The 14,827-nt window shown below is 44.1% G+C and overlaps 1 long non-coding RNA gene across 1 annotated transcript in view; it reads left to right on the top strand.

Moving 5' to 3' along the window:
* The window catches only part of LOC129712556 (uncharacterized), a 378,151-nt gene extending 364,189 nt beyond the window's left edge, over positions 1-13,962 (top strand). The window contains exon 9 of the long non-coding RNA XR_008726088.1: positions 13,691-13,962. This is a non-coding gene — a long non-coding RNA (uncharacterized LOC129712556). The remainder of the gene's footprint in view (positions 1-13,690) is intronic.
* The last annotated feature ends 865 nt before the right edge of the window (positions 13,963-14,827 follow it).

The following is a 14,827-nucleotide window of genomic DNA, read 5'->3' as shown; positions in this document are numbered from 1 at the left end:
GGTTAACACTGAGAGCCTCAGTTCATCCAACTGAGGAGATTAGTCGAGATGGAGACATTTTCTACACTGCCATTCCGCCAATAGAAGACGTCCCAGGATTAGCTGCACTTCCTCTCTCATCTCCACTCACAAAAGGTCATTTTCAGCTCATTGCTTCTCTCCTAAGATGTGTCTCTTTATTTCTGCAGCCCAGGGACAAAATGGGTCCTTTTTATCAGTGAATTAAATATTCAGCGTTGAAACGCTTGGTATTTTTGTGCCTGTTTCTTGTCCCCCTCTCTAGGCCACTTTCATCTGAGTTAACAGAAAGATACTTTGCGGGAAATTGTCAGGCCTGCAATTTTTTATCATGTTTCTGAGCTCAATGAATTTAATCACTCTAAATGCTTTGGGCCTTTATTTCCCCCCAAGCCTGCAGTTAGCTATTTAATCCTTGGTAACATAATAGAAATCGTATAAGATCCCCATTTGTACGTGGTCCTCTTCAGTTTACAGTTCTGCTTTGGTGACAGTGAGTGAGTTTTACCAAGATGAGAACTGTCTCTAATTGTGTAAATTCAGCAAATTGTCTTTTTTTTTTTGTCTCTCCACGTGGATACTGCTGGAGTTTATCAATTACCATGCACCTTACACAGATGAAGTGAAACAGATATTACTGCCTCTGCCTTAAGGTGGGTATCTTCACATGGTCAAGCTTAATCCTCTGATATTTTGCTAACTCCTTCCACAAAATGGGAAGCATAAAAAGATTTGAGAATCTAAACTCCTGAAAATACAGTCATTTCAATCTTGTCTCTCATCCCACAAGCTATATGACTGGAGTACATTTTAAAAGCTGCAAGTAGGATTTGCAGTGCTTAAAATCACACCAATCAGTCTGCCACTTGGTTGATTTAACTAATCAAACGTATTTAGCCTTAATAAAATCACTTATTTTCAGACATATCTCACTTTTCTGAGATTCGAGATAATAACACAATCATTTTGAAGACGGCTTTCATTTGCAGGATATTTATGATTCATTTTTCCACAATTCGTTGCCCTGCCAAGTTTACAAATACCACGTTTATTCAATTTACAATCCATTGAAAAGAAGGGTGTGAAGAAGGGTCTCGACCCGAAACGTCGCCTATTCCGTCTCCCCATAGATGCTGTCTCACCCGCTGAGTTTCTCCAGCATTTTGTATCTACCATCTACTTAAAAGATATTTGGATGGGAAACATATGGGCCAAATATGGGCAGCTGGGACTAGCATAGATGTAGCATCATGGACGGAATGGGCAAGTTGGGCCGAAGGGCCTGTTTCTGTACAGTATGATTCTATGGGTCTACAAATTGAAGATTCCTAATTTATATCCCATGTTTAAGAAAAATGTAATCAGTGGTAAAACAATGTTTTTATTTAATAATTGCCACAAATTTTGTCATTATGTTGATTACCCAACACCAATGATGTGATCCCTTTCCCCTGACTCGCAGTCTGACGAAGGGTCTCGACCCGAAATGTCACCTATTCCTTTCCTCCGGAGATGCTGCCTGACCCGTTGAGTCACTCCAGCATTTTGCGTTTTTCTTTGCTATAAACCAGCATCTGCAGTTCCTTCTTAAAACACAAGACCTGATTGGATTTGACGTGAAACTAGGTGGAAGGTGAATGGAGTGGGTAATTTCTGATTAGTGAGTCTTTTCTACACCAATGCTCAGACATGCAAGGGTTAAGACCCATAATAGGCTGGGGATGTTTGAACAAAACACAAAGTGCTGGAGTAACTCAGCGGGACGGGCAGCATCTCTGGAGAGAAGGAATGGGTGACATTTCAGGTTGAGACTCTGCTTCAGACTGATGGGCGGAACAGAGATAAAATGTAGTCAGAGGCAGTAAGACTGGTACGAGAACTGGGAAGGGGGAGGGATGGAGAGAGAGGGAAGCAAGGGCTACTTGAAGTTAGAGAAGTCAATGTTCATACCGCTGGGGTGTAAGCTGCCCAAAGCGAAATATGAGGTGCTGCTCCTCCATTTTGCGCTGGGCCTCACTCTGACAATGGAGGAGGCCCAGGACAGAAAGGTCAGTGTGTGAATGGGGGGGGGGGGGGGGGGGGGGGATAGGGGTTAAAGTGTTGAGCAACCAGGAGATTGGGTAGGTTTAGGCAGACTGAGCAGAGCTACTTGTTGGCAAGGCCTTCCTGGCATGTACACATGTGCTGAATGTCACCAGCTTGTACTAATGCCTTCATCCACTCAACAATGGTGGAATTCATTCCTGTGGTGTCCACATTCATATCAATTGCAACCGTTGCTCTCAATGACGGCCAGGGTTCTCCAACAAAAGGCACAATTAAATCTAATTCTACACTTGATAATTATGGTGATATAAATATCAGAGTGGTGCTTCTGAGGATGGCCTCTGAACTGTGGTCTAAGTATCCTGTTGGAATGTGCATGTTGATAAAATCCTCTTTCAATCGCCCCACAGTGGTGCAGCAGGTAGAGCTGCTGCCTCACAGCACCAGAGACCTAGGGTTTGACCCTGACCTCAAGTGCTGTCTGTGTGGAGTGTGCATGTTCTCCCTATTACCGGGTGTGCTTCCTCCGGGTGCACCGGTTCCCTCCCGCAACACAAAAAAACATGCGGATTTGTAGATTAATCGGCCTGTGTAAATTGTCCCTAGTGGGTAGGAAGTGGATGAACAAGTGGGATAACAGAACTAGTGTGAATGGGTGATCGACGGTCGGCATGGACTGGGTGGGCCGAAGGGCCTGTTGCCTTGCTGTATCTTTCAATTGATCAATCACATCAAACCTCACCTTCATGTCGAACTCTTCACCTCATTAAATTGCAGCAGAGTGGTGGGTTTTTGGATTGAGCTGCCGGAGGAGATAGTTGAGGTAGGGACTATCGTAACTGTTAAGATACATTGATACAGGCACATGGACAGGGCAGGTTTAGAGGGATATGAGCCAAATGCAGGCCGGTGGGACCAGTGTAGATGGGACATGTTGGCCAGTGTGGGCAAGTTGGGCCGAAGGGCCTGTTTCCACACTGTAAGATTCTATGACTGAGAAATTAGCCTGTACAAATATCCTGAGAAGTAATTGAATCTCACCCTAGTAGCAACAATATTGAATAAAATTGTTGGCTTTCTCTTCAAATGGCATCTGGAAAACTACAGCTGAATGTTAAATGTAACCTGAATTATTCAGAATACGTACATCTATATTATGGGATAAATTCTTGAGTTTATACTTCTTTTTTAATCAAAATATCGTACGTTTGACACGAGGAAAGTTTTCTCTTCCCTACCTCAAAAGCATTATCATCCGGTACACAATAATTTTGATGAATATTAAATCTGAACACTTATGAAGAATAGCACTCGGAAAGAATTCCTCTATAAACCATACACACCAACAATAACTTTAAGCGGATGACTGTGGAAGACAAGCTTTACTAATGCATTGCCAATTTAATTTATTAAATGAAAATATAAAAAGATGACCTTCAGTTTATAGAAATATAAATTTATGATGTTCATCACGCAAGACATGGGAACTAATTCTCTTCAGCACCAAATCAAAGCAAAAGATAACATACACCAAAGTATTCAACATACTTTATATCATCCGTCACAGAAATATTGATATAAATTTGTCAACTCATTAAATTAATGCAATGGTATCTCTCTGCTTGCCAATTCTGGCGTATTATTAATTAAAAATAAATACACTCGTAACGACGCAAATCGATCAGACATCAGAACCATAAGACTGACTTTTATTTTAGTTTAGTGTAGAGATACAGCGGGGAAACAGGCCCTTCGGCCCACCGAGTCCGTGCCGACTAGCGATCCCCGCATGTTAACACTATCCCGCACACACTAGGGCCAAATCACATTTCTACCAAGCCAATTAACCTTCAAACCTGTACGCCTTTGGAGTGTGGGAGCAAACCGAAGATCTCGGAGAAAACCCACACAGGTCACAGGGAGAAGGTACAAACTCCGTACTGACAAGTACCCGTAGTTGGGATCGAACTCTGGTCTCTGGCGCTGTGAGGCAGCAACTCTACCGCTGCGCCACCGTGCCGCCCCTATTTTAAAGCTGCCGCTGAGGTCCCTCTGAAATCTCTGTCCTCTCACGGATAATATGTGGGATATCCTGTTTTCATTCCACAGGTTTCTTAGAGATCCCCGTACACTACCACCACCCTACACTCTAGGGACAATTTACTCATATACTGGAACACCCGGAGAAAACCCGTACAGTTACCACATAGAGGCCAAATCACTGGATGGATTTAAGAGACAGTTAGATAGAACTCTAGGGGCTAGTGGAATCAAGGGATATGGGGAGAAGGCAGGCAGGGGTTACTGATTGTGGATGATCAGCCATGATCACAGTGAATGGCAGTGCAGGCTCGAAGGGCCAAATGGCCTCCTCCTGCAGCTATTTCTCTATGTTTCTATGCAAGATCCATGAATTAATCATGGAGCAAATCAAGAAGGTTGAATGCAAACTTATTCTAACATGTCCTCGTGCTTTTATTTAGTTTGCTCTGGAGCCCAGGTTTTATTTCCTCACCTCCACAAAGGCAGCACATGGGGAATCTATCCCATGTTGTAATGTGAGCAGCCACCAGGAGGTGCTGGAGTACAATTCCCTCTGGGCATTTACCAGCCTGGTTGTTCACCGAAGATAGACACAAAGAGCTGGAGTAACTCAGCGGGTCAGCCAGCATCTCTGGAGAGAAGGAATAGGTGACGTTTCGGGTCGAGAGCCTTCTTCACACTGAGAATCAGGGGAGAGGGAACCGAGAGATATGAAAAGGTTCATGGAAAGAAATGAACGAAAAAACAGATCAAAGCCAGCAACGGTGATCAAAGAAAGGTGGAGCCCACAATGGTCCATTGTTGGCTGTGGGGAAGGCGATAACGGGTGATACAAACAGTGAAACTCAACAGAACGACAGTGAAACAAGTACGCCAACTAGGGTGGAGGAGGGACACAGAGAGAGGGGATATAAGGGTTACTTGAGGTTAGAGAAATCAGTATTCATACTGGAGATAGACACAAAATGCTGGAGTAACTCAGCGGGTCAGGCAGCATCTCTGGAGAGAAGGAATGGGTGAGGTTTCAGTTCGAGACCCTTCTTCAGTGGTTAGAGATAAGGGAATCGAGAGATGTAGACGATGATGTGGTGAGATAAAGGACAATGAATTTAAGATATGCAAAAAAGTAACGACAATAAAGGAAATAGGCCATTGTTAGCTGTTTGGTGGGTGAGAACGAGAAGCTGGTGTGACTTGGGTGGGGGAGGGATGTAGAGAGAGGGAATGCCGGGGTTTACCTGAAGGTAGAGAAGTCAATGTTCACACCACTGGGCTGTAAGCTGCCCAAGCAAAATATGAGATGCTGTTCCTCCAATCTGCTTTTAGTGATAAGACTGTTCTCTCTACCTGCATGTTAACACCAGGGTACCGCCAGTTTAAGGGGTGACAAGCGGTGGAAAATCAAGTTTGCAAAGGAGCAGTGGAAATCAGGTTTGCAATGAATGAGCAACACACCGAGAGAAAAAAATAAACACACACAGACGCCCACTCACACACTCACTGCACATACACACACACACTCACACATGCACACTCACACACACACACACACGCACACACACACATGCACACACACACACACACATGCACGCACACACTCACACGCACACACACACACACAGACTCACACACACACATGCACACTCACACACACACGCACGCACACACTCACACGCACACAGACTCACACACACACAGACTGCTCGACACTTTAGGGCACATTAGGGCCTCACGGTGGCGTAGCGGTAAAGTTACTTCCTTACGGCACCAGAGACCCAGGTTTGATCCCAACTATGGGTACTGCCTGTACGGAGCTTATATTGTACATTCTCCCCGTGATCACGTGGGTTTTCTCTGGGTGCTGCAGTTTCCTCTCACACTCCAAAGACATGCAGGTCTGTAGGTTAATTGGCTTTGGTAAAATCTCTGGAGAGAAGAAATGGGCGACCCTTGGTCTCCACTCGAAACGTCACCCATTCCTTCTCTCCGGAGATGTTGCCTGTCCCGCTGAGTTACTCCAGCATTTTGTGTCCATCTTTGTTTTAAATTAAACTGTGTTTGATTAATTGAAACGAAGAATAAAGTTTAAACATTCAATCTTAGTGCAAGCAATTACATTCAAATGCAGTTGGGCATAACACCCACGACAGTGCATTATTTAGTCCAGATAAATGAATTACCAGTACTTTTTCGACAGCCGCAAATTTTTATTTATTTACATTACATAAATTAGGTAATCGCATTAAAAGGTGCTTGTGAAACCTTTGTTTAAATATCATTTAGGTTTATAGTTTACCACCATACTATCAATAATGCGTTAACATAATTTTGTTTTCCATTAAAATACTATCATATTTTGTTTACACAGCAATACACTATCCCAATCCCCCACTTTGTACGAAAGTGTAAAAGGGTAGTTAGTGGCCCGGAGCTGGGGCTCAGCCAAAGCTTTTATTTCTTTCGAAGTTAAAATGAACTTCTAACAATGAACAGCTAACAATGCTGGAGTAACTCAGCGGGTCAGGCAGCTTCTATGGAGAGAAGGAACGGGTGATGTTTTGGGTGGAGACCGCTCTGAAGAAGGTCATAAAGTCATAATTGATAGGAGTAAAATTGGCCATTCGGCCCATCAAGTCTATTCCGCCATTCAATGATGGCTGATCTATCTCTCCCTCCTCACCCCATTCTCCTGCCTTCTCCCCGTAACCTCAGACACCTACCTGTACTAATCAAAGAAGAAGGGTCTCGACTCGTAGCGTCACCCTATTCCATCTCTCCAGAGATGCTGCCTGTCCCGTTGAGTTAGTCCAACATTTTGTGACTCTCTTCGGTCAAAATGAGTGGCCAATGTTCCTTCAAAAATACACACAGTGCTGGAGTAACGCAGCATTTCTGGAGGGCATGGACAGGTGATATTTCAGATCGAGAGCCTAATAGTTAACCTCTCCATATTCTCCAGAGATGCTGCCTGTCCTGCAGAGTTACTCCAGCGTTTTGTGTCTATCTTCAGCTTAAACCAGTATCTGCTGTTTCTTCCTACACATTTCGTCTGATCACTATCTTTTGTAGCTGAGATTAGCATCGTAAACCCTATGATATTCTGTTGTCTCGCACAGCCGCCTTCAACACATTTAAATTAGTTTTGAAGGACTATTATAATTTCACTTCAGAGCTGCCGTAATTGTTGTAAGGCATAATTATCTTTTTTTTTCCCCAAATCATTTTGTCTTTTTTTAATCCACCCTCTGTTGTCTCATTCTGTAAGGGGCAGTGCCTCTTTCATCCAGCTGCTGGCTTTCATATCTATATTTTTTCCATTGAAGTGTCTTTCAAACTGGCTAGAGACAAGCCAAACTTACCAACCCCTTCCTTGTCCATTTTAGTAACTCTTTACCCCTTAATGTAACCAGCAGTCTTGGCTTCATCTTTAACCCCTTGTCTGATGCTCCAGAGAATAGCCCCAAATTCTGCCTTTTGCCACCATTATTGTTTGTTTGTCTTTTGTGTGTGTGTGTGTGTGTATGTGTGTGTGTGTGTGTGTGTGTGTGTGTGTGTGTGTGTGTGTATGTGTGTGTATGTGTGTGTGTGTGTGTGTACGTGTGTGTACGTGTGTGTGTGTGTGTGTGTGTGTATATATGTGTGTGTGTGTGTGTATACATGTGTGTGTGTATATATATATATTTATGTGTGTGTGTGTATGTATATATATATATATATATGTGTGTGTGTATGTATATGTGTGTGTGTGTGTGTGTGTGTGTATATATATGTGTGTGTGTGTGTGTGTGTGTGTGTGTGTGTGTGTGTGTGTGTGTGTGTGTGTGTGTATGTATATGTGTGTGTGTGTGTGTGTATGTATGTACATGTGTGTCTATGTACATGTGTGTGTGTATGTATATATGTGTGTGAGTGTATATGTATATGTGTGCGTTTATACACACACTGAACTTTTTTTCTCGTTTATTGTATTGTTTACAGTGTGCTATGTCTACATATTCTGTTGTGCTGCTGCAAGTAAGAATATCATTATTCTATCTGGGACACTTGACAATAACACACTCTGGACTCTTGGATATTTCCCTCAACTTGGGGAAGGGGAGGGCTGGGTGCTTCCACTGTTTAAAATTTCAGCTGCAAGGGCACGAGGCAGCGAATAAACCCGTTCTCTAAACCCCCCCCCCTCCCCCCCCGGCATTTCAACGCAGACAGGGAAGAGTTACTGCAGAATGACCCTCTAGCCCTCTCGGTTCCCCCTCTCCGCACACAGGGACTCAGCAGACCGACCATCCTCTCATTCTTCGCACCTTTTGGTCCACTACAGCAGCCAATTTGTTATGATTTTTCTTTCCGCACACACACAGGTCAGGGGCTGTTTGAGGCGGCAGAGGCTGGGAGGAAATAAAGCAGGAACCGCTCTGCAGATTACATGTCTCCCGCACTTTATGGTCTTACCCGCTTCACATTCCCCTCTGCACGCCTAGCTGTGTGTGTGTGTGTGTGTGTGTGTGTGTGTGTGTGTGTGTGTGTGTGTGTGTGTGTGTGTGTGTGTGTGTGTGTGTGTGTGTGTGTGTGTGTGTGTGTGTGTGTGTGTGTGTGTGTGTGTGTGTGTGGAATCACCGCAGTTCCAGTTAACGCAGGTTAATAGATTGATTTCAGTGACACGGATCATAATGAACAGTAAATTGTTTTATCTCTTAAGTCTTATTTGGTCAGCCAGGAAAACATATGAGGTAATATGGTTCGGGGTAAATGGACCATATAATAGATCTCCAGCTAAACCATGAAGACAAGGGTGACAGCTTTGCAATGATTAATGAAAATAATAAACTTCCTGAAATTGAAATTTTTCTAATTTTTTCCCACCAAAACTTCAGCAGAGATGATTTGTGGTGAGTGGAGAGAGACTCCTGCGTTCACTGGGCTCCCGTGATCAATTCCTTACTGATTTCAACCGAGCAAAAAAAATAAAAAAAAATCATTTCCCCCAAATACCTTCATCACTTACGGGCAGAGACTGACGTGCAGTGTTTGTGGGCTGAAGTTTACATCCCCTCCCCCACCCTCCCCTCCTGGACCCACACCCCTCTCTATATCTCAGTAGACATCCTTGAATTTTTGACCTTTCTGGTTTGCCTTGTTTGGGGAATTTGCTTATACTGGCACTCGCCACGAAGACTGGTCAAGGCTTTTTAGATTATGTTTATTAAGTTTTTTTTTATCATCATCTCTCTATCTTCTCCTTGAGGTCCTGTCAGGGTGTTATGAGCCTGCAGGGATTTGATGCTGTTATTTTTGTCTTCGAACCAAAGGCAAATTAAATGGTAACGGATCCACATATGCTAAAGGAATTCTGGTTTTGCAAGTTTACGGTCGGGACGTTAGTTAAACTCTCAAAGAGATGCTATCTTTCTTTTAACTGACCCAGTTGGACAGTGGAGGAAGGAACTGCAGATGCTGGCTTAAACCGAAGATAGACACATAATGCTGGAGTAACTCAGCGGGACAGGCAAGTCAAGTCAAGTCAAGTCAAGTTTATTTGTCACATACACATACGAGATGTGCAGTGAAATGAAAGTGGCAATGCTCGCGGACTTTTGTGCAAAAGACAAACAACAAAACAACCAAACAAATTATAAACACAATCATAACACACATATTCTTTTACATAATAAATAATAGAAGGAAAAACGTTCTGTAGAGTTAGTCCCTGGTGAGATAGGCGTTTACAGTCCGAATTGCCTCTGGGAAGAAACTCCTTCTCACAACCTCTCCGTTCTCACTGCATGGCAACGGAGGCATTTGCCTGACCGTAGCAGCTGGAACAGTCCGTTGCAGGGGTGGAAGAGGTCTCTCATGATTTTGCAACACAGCAACTCTGGCGAGAAGGAATGGGTGACGTTTTGGGTTGAGGCCCTTCTTCAGACTGATGCTGCCTGTCCAGCTGAGTTACTCCAGCATTTTCGGTTTAAACCAGCATCTGTAGTTCCTTCCTAGACATTGTTAGCTGTTTGTTAGGTGAGAACTAATACAGACAATGAGATTCAACAAGACGTCTTTGAAGCTGGTATGACTTGGGTGGGAGATGGATGGAGAGAGAGAGAGGGAATGCAAGGGTTACTTGAAGTCAGAGAAATCAATATTCATAGTTAGATGGACAGTGATTGAACATGCAGAAATACTGGCATCAAATCCACACACTTTCTTTCTTACAAGAAACCCCACACGGCAACAAAGAGGCAGAATTCTCTAACTGAGCAATTCTGCGAGGTGGAATTCTCCAAAATCAAACAGTAGATTGTAAAGATACCGTTTTCATATATTTTAATCTCCCATTTGCAGTCGCAGTTGTTAAGTAAACCTTGCTTTGCGGACTGAACTCGTTTCTGACAGCAGCTGTTAAAGTTAGGGCAGGGCCACATCTCTTTGCTCTTCCAATACTTTCATGTTGTTGCCGTAACGCTAGTTCACCCATTTATCTGACCTAGACAATGGATTGCAGCACAGAACATTTTCAATGACTACAAACCAGGGACTATTTACAATTTTTACCAAAGCCAATTCACCTACAAACCTACACATCTTTGGAGCGTGGGAGGAAACTCAAGCACCCGGAGAAAAACGTGCAAACTCCGTACAGACAGCACCCATAGTCATGGGTAACGTTTCAGATCATAGAAACATTGAAGCACAGAAACATAGAACATAGGTGCAGGAGTAGGCCATTCAGCCCTTTGAGCCAGCATCACCATTCATTATGATCATCAGTAGCATGTTCCTACTTTCTCCCCATATTCCTTGATTCCATTAGCCCTAAGATCTAAATCTAACTCTATCTAGAATACATCCAGTGAATTAGCCTCCGTTGCCTTCTGTGGCAGAGAATTCCACAGGTTCACAAGTCGCTGGGTGAAAATGTTTTTCCTCATCTTAGCCTTAATTGGCCTAATCTTAAACTGTGACCCCTGGTTCTGTATTCTCCCAACATTGGGACCAATTTTCCTGCATCGAGCCTGTCCAATCTCTTAAGAATTTTATATGTTCCTATATCATCCCCTCTCATCCTTCTAAATTCCAGTGAGTACAAGCCCAGTCGATCCATTCTTTCATCATATATCTTCAGACTGAAGAAGGGTTTTGAGCCAAAACATCACCCAGGGATACTGCCTGTCCTGCTGAGTTACCCCAGCATTTTGTGTCTAACTATAGACCTTGGAGGACCCGCCCAGTTCGGACAGCTGGTCGGGCTGCCGACTGACGAGGCCAAGGAGGAGGCGCTGCTGCTGCTGCTGCTGCACTCCATGGGCTGCACTACGTCGGGACGCGGCGCTCCAACCCGACAGTACCCTCGACCCAAGCAGTAGCAGTCAAATATGGGACAAAGGCAGTCCCATATGGGACAAACCAACTTATCCCAATATATATGGATGTCCCAGCTAATATGGGACAGTTGGCAACCCTATAGATGGGACACAACGATGGCTGGGCGAAGCGAGGAGAGAGACATTAGTTCACGGGAACAGCTCCAGTACATCGAGCATGGACTTTTTGAATAATGGTGGCAATAATGGCGGGCGCATGTGTAATAAACGCAAAAAGAATTTGACTCTGCAGTTGCATACGTGACGTATATAGCTCCATTGAATGTTGACAAGAACCTGCTGTTTGAAGGGAAGAAGCTGTTCTTGAACTTGGAGGTAATGGTTCTCAAGCTCCGGCAACTTCTTCTCATCAGTAACATTGAGAAGAGATTGTGGTCAGGGTTGTGTGGGCCTTAACTAAACTATGCCTGCCATGTTTCCGTCTATGCTGAGTGCTAGATTAATCTTGCAGTCTGCAAGATTCCTACCTTCTCTTGAATTGACATGTAAGTAAATTAAAAATAAAATAGATGATATGGATTATTCATAAGAGGAAAATAGAAAGGTTTGTAAATCTGCATTTCATCAGCATGGGTATCGAGCAAAACTTCTTTGAAGGTCAAAGTGTCAGTCTAGCTTCACTTGAAGGTGTGTAAACAAAGGAACTGTAGTTGTTGGTTTACACAAAAGGACACAAAGTGCTGGAGTAACTCAGCGAGTCAAGCAACATCTCCAGAAAATGTTGATACTGGAGGTGACGTTTCAGGTCGGGTTTGGTCAGGTCTGAAGAAGGGTCCCGACCTGAAACGTCACCTACCCATGAAAGCGAATGGTATGTTAGCTTTCGTTGCAAAAGGATTTGAGTATAGGAGCAGAGAGGTTCTACTGCAGTTGTACAGGGTCTTGGTGAGACCACACCTGGAGTATTGCGTACAGTTTTGGTCTCCAAATCTGAGGAAGGACATTATTGCCATAGAGGGAGTGCAGAGACGGTTCACCAGACTGATTCCTGGGATGTCAGGACTGTCTTATGAGAAAACACTGGATAGATTTGGTTTATACTCTCTAGAATTTAGAAGATTGAGAGGGGATCTTATAGAAACTTACAAAATTCTTAAGGGGTTGGACAGGCTAGATGCAGGAAGATTGTTCCCGATGTTAGGGAAGTCCAGGACAAGGGGTCACAGCTTAAGGATAAAGGGGAAATCCTTTAAAACCGAGATGAGAAGAACTTTTTTCACACAGAGAGTGGTGAATCTCTGGAACTCTCTGCCACAGAGGGTAGTTGAGGCCAGTTCATTGGCTATATTTAAGAGGGAGTTAGATGTGGCCCTTGTGGCTAAGGGGATCAGGGGGTATGGAGAGAAGGCAGGTACGGGATACTGAGTTGGATGATCAGCCATGATCATATTGAATGGCGGTGCAGGCTCGAAGGGCCGAATGGCCTACTCCTGCACCTAATTTCTATGTTTCTATGTTTCTCCAGAAATGATTCCTGTCCCGCTGAGTCACTCCAGCATTGTGTGTCCTTCACACTGAGGAGATCGCCTCATGTGATCTATCTTACCCGCTCAATCTCACTTTCCTGCCTGATCCCCATTGCCTTTGACGTCCATTGACTTGGCCTCCACTGCCGTCTGTGGCAATGAATTCTACAGATTCACCACCCTCTGGCTAAAGATAATGTGCATTTTCTTTTACACAGTTTTCATTCTTTTAGAATTGCATTTATAATCTATGTACAATTCATAAGATCATAAGATCCTAAATGATAGGAGCAGAATTAGGTCATTCGACCCAACAGGTCTACTCCGCCATTCGATCATGGCTGATCTATCTCTCCCTTCTAACCCCATTCACCTGCCTTAACCTGACATCTATACTAATCAGCAATCCATCCATCTCTGCCTAAAAAATATCCTCTGACTTGGCCTCCCCAGCCTTCTGTGGCAAATCATTCCACAGATTCACCACCCTCCGACTAAAGAAATTCCTCCTAATCTCCTTGTATAGGGTATAAATTATTGTATAAATGATCTATTTGTGAGTATGTTTGTGTCTCGATGCCTGTGATGTGCTGCAAGTAAGATTTGTCATTGTGCCTGCAACATGTTGTATAGTAAACATTGCATAAATGTAAAACTTGACAATAAATACTGCATGTGACAATAAACTTGAATTTGAACTTCTTACTTCAGATTCTCACTCCTCTCTCCTCTTTTCAGAACACTTGGTGTTTATCCTTCAGAGCAGTGTTAAATTGTTTATTTGAACCTCACGGATATTGACTGAAGACAGACACAAAATGCTGGAGTAACTCAGCGGGTCAGACAACATCTCTGGAGAAAAGGAATAGGCGACGTTTTGGTTTGAGACCCTTCTTCAGAACCTCTAACTCTCGACTCTCGTCAGCAGCGGCCTCTGCAGCCCGTCCGCGTTTTTATTATTTTTTGTCTATGTTTCTATGTAGTTTTTGTTATTTTTTGTTGGGGTGTGTGCGTGGCACGGGGAGCCCGCGGGTCCCTGGAGGGAGACTGCTTTTCAGGGCGCCCGCAACGGCGGGGTCCCCTGCCCGAGGCTCCTGGAGCGGGGCCTGACATCACCGCCCCGCGCGGCTTGGAATGGCCGCGGGACTCTGCGAGCGCACGCCGGGTGCTCTAACACCAAGACCCGGTGTGCGACCTTGCATCACCCGGCGTGGCTTTAATGGCCGCGGGACAATCGCCATCGCCAGCCGGGGGCTTTGACTTTGACATCGGGGGGGGGGGGGGGGTGGGGGGGGGAGAGTGCAGTGGAGAGATAAGTTTTTTTGGCCTTCCATCACAGCGATGTGATGGATGTTTAAACAAATTATGTTGTGTCTTGGGTCTATTTGTTTGTAATGTATGGCTGCAGAAATGTCATTTCGTTTGGACCTCAAGGGGTCCAATGACAATTAAATTGAATCTTGAATCTTAACTATAATCCTTTCCTAAGACATCATTGAAGGGTGAATGTGCAGGAAGGAACTGCAGATGCTGGTTTACACCGAAGATAGACACAAAATGCTGAAGTGAAAATTGCTCAGCGGGTCACAAGAGGAATAGGTGACTTTTCAGGTCGAGAAGTCGGGGAAAGGGAAACGAGAGATATAGATGGTGATGTAGAAAGGTGGGGAGCAACTGACTGAAAGATAATCAAAAACGTAACGATGATGAAGGAAACAGGCCATTGTAAGCTGTGGTCTAGGAGAAAACGGGTTACAGACAATGACGCTCAACAAGACGACTTTGAAGCTAGGACAATGAATTGGGTGGGGGAGGGACGGAGAGAGAAAGGATATTTGGGTTACTTGAAGTTAGAGAAATCAATATTATACCGCT

This window comes from Leucoraja erinacea, chromosome 33, assembly GCF_028641065.1.
Source record: "Leucoraja erinacea ecotype New England chromosome 33, Leri_hhj_1, whole genome shotgun sequence".
NCBI lineage: Eukaryota > Metazoa > Chordata > Chondrichthyes > Rajiformes > Rajidae > Leucoraja > Leucoraja erinaceus.
The sequence above is the reverse complement of the archived record's forward strand: the minus strand, read 5'-3'. Positions and strand labels throughout refer to the sequence as shown.